General features: G+C 27.6%; 1 pseudogene; it reads left to right on the plus strand.

The window, feature by feature from the left end:
• Positions 1-2,797, plus strand: part of LOC115034805 — a 13,703-nt pseudogene extending 10,906 nt beyond the window's left edge.
• Positions 2,798-3,046: the final 249 nt, after the last annotated feature.

Raw genomic sequence — 3,046 nt, forward strand, 5'->3', positions numbered from 1 at the left:
GGGAGGGGACATTAAATGAAACACGGGATAGTGATTCAGGACTGTCAATTTTAGATGAAAAAGATTAAATAGAAATGTCAAGTTAGCTGAATGACGACGATCGGTGAGGCTTTCCAAAGAAAAGAGGCGTTGGATTGGCGTGTAATCGTGCGGTGGACAGACTACATTTAATTTGTAAGCAGCTTGACGGAGGAATTTTCTTTGAAGCCTTTTTATCATAATATTAATATCAATGTGTCCTTAAATATTTACATTTATACGTAACCAATTTGATTGATACACAATATATTCCCATCAAGGTCATTAATTATTGTTTATTTTATAAGAGTTTTATTAATTATATAATTGGGTTCATTAGACCGATTTTCACATAAACGTTGTATTAGACTCTTTACATAATTTACCAAATAATTGTTTAATATAGGTACCTAGATAATATTATGTAAACGGGAAAACATCTTAAATTGGTTAATGTTACACTATATGATTTTGTATACTTCCCTGTCTATCTTCTATCTATATTTTCTATATAATTGTGTATGCGCCATTGTAAAAATCTTATGATAATTGGTTTAACGTACAATTTATAGATAGATTGTATGTTTGTGTGGCTAAATAACTAGAACGGTGGGCACGCTGACGGAAGACAGTAAGCTATATTTAATATATTTTTTGGGTAATATGAACTGTATTTATGTATATTTTATTTATGCCTCCCCAGCATGTTTTACCATATGCTAAAATTGAATAAAATAATGCAATAAATACTCGTATTAAAACTATTTTATTTAGAGCACAATGCTTTTAAAATGGAGCAGTTAATCTTCTCATATTGTTGTCAACGGTCTATATGTTTGTATTTGACAATTTTAGACCAAAATATATCGTTATTCCTAAATATTTAAATGATAATACCATAGTTATTTGTTTACAGTTGTAGCAGATTAAATAAGTATTACATTTATGTACAATAAAGTGGTATCCATCGGTTACCTGTAGACGACTTGTGACTATAGGCATAAATAATGATTTATTCAGGTATGTTAAGGGATAACACATTTTATTCAACCCAATTAAAGATATGGAGTAAGGTACAGTCAACACTTCATTTTATTTCTTCCCAATTATCATGGACATTAACTAGCGCTATATCATCATTACACATGAAAAACCTATCTTTTAATAAACAAACCGGTATTTAGTTAATACAAATTAAGAATAATATAGAGTCTAGTTAATTACCTCGTGTGACTCCTGAATCATTGACATAACAATAATAGCTACTATATAATATAAACCTTGCGTATGATATAAGAGTCTATAAAATCTGAGTTTATTCCTATCATATATAAATCTTACGGTTGTGGAAGAAACTGTTCAGTCAATACCAATGGTATTTAGATTAAAAATCGATTTTCATAATATTGTGATGCCCAAAATACCCAGATTTGAGTCTGCGTTTATAATAATATGGGTTTATGATAGTATTGAACAACGTATAATCAGTACAATATTATTTTCGTCTATGTTTACAATACTAACTAAACTATATACTATAAACAATTTTACTTGATTGAATCAAGTGTACTTGATAAAATAATAGTTGAGTTTGAGTACAATTGTAACAATTTTATGAACAATCCATTTTATTAATATTCTAACTTTTTTCTTTGATTAAATTTTTATTCTGTTGTGTAAAATGTATATGTTATAGAGGGTGATTCATTAAGCGTAAAACACTCATTATTTCAAAAAGTATTAATGTTTTTGATACTATATTTTACATAGTTTTTAGTTGTTAAAAAAACAACGTTTTGCTTAAAAAATTATAATTTGAAATATTTTTCATCCTTATAAATTGTTATTAAAACTTTTTCGAATGACAGCATAGAGTTTTCATTCTCATTTTCCAAAGCAGAATATTTTTCTAATTGTTTTGATACATAAAAATCGAATTAAGGACGAGTAGTTTATGATATATAACAATTTGAAGTTTTGACAAGTGGAGTAGTGGACAAAGATTTTGGGGGGTAACCCAAACCACCCTACTCCACCCATCAAAAATTTAAATACTTATAACACATAAACTACTCGCTCTAAATTCAATTTAAGAATCAAACTACTTTGAAAAATATTCTGCTTTGGAAAATGAGAATGAAAACTCTATGCTGTCATTCGAAAAGTAAAAACATAAAAAAGATTTAAAAATATAATTTTTAATAAAAACGTTTTTTTTTTAATAACATGGAACTATGTAAAAAAATAATTTCAAAAACATTAATACTTTTTGAGATATTGTTTTACGCTAAATATATCACTATCTATATAATGCGTATAGGCAAAAATGTATTAAGAATTGTTGACCACGGTACAATCGTAACGTGTTACAATTTTACCAAGTCACCACTACCTACTTATGCATTTGTAACAATTTTGTTTTCTAAATGTTTGCAGGGCACATATATTACGTCAGGGATCGATAAGAAGAAATTTGAAGATATGAACTTCCCCAAAACATATTTTATGGAAAATATAAAGCTGTGTGTTTCGAAAAATACCCGAACACTCTATATATTATGACATGACGTACATAAAAATTCTAAAGCACGTTCATTAACTGCTAAAAGGCCATGATAAATGTGTCACGATTTTTGACACTAGTTGTCCAATAAAATTGTCATCTACCGTGTTTCCGCGGAAACAGGGTACACATACTGATATACTTACACTTTATCACACATTACCTTATTATTTTATGATTAACGTGTCTTAATTCTGAATTTTATTATATTTTATACACTCAATGACAGTATCAAATTGATGTATATAGATATACTTAAATTCACCAAACGATATTCTCCTTGTAATAAAAGGAATAATTATATGTAAAAATGTAATTACGAAGAAAACTCAAATATAAACTACATAATAGGTACACTTCAACGATAATAATAAAAAACCATTATTATTTTTAATGAATGAAGCAGATCATTAATTATTCCTATTCAATAATCATTGACAAGTTTGGCTTTTTATGTGCAAAACG

This window comes from Acyrthosiphon pisum, unplaced genomic scaffold (genome assembly GCF_005508785.2).
Source record: "Acyrthosiphon pisum isolate AL4f unplaced genomic scaffold, pea_aphid_22Mar2018_4r6ur Scaffold_21109;HRSCAF=23054, whole genome shotgun sequence".
Classification (NCBI taxonomy): domain Eukaryota; kingdom Metazoa; phylum Arthropoda; class Insecta; order Hemiptera; family Aphididae; genus Acyrthosiphon; species Acyrthosiphon pisum.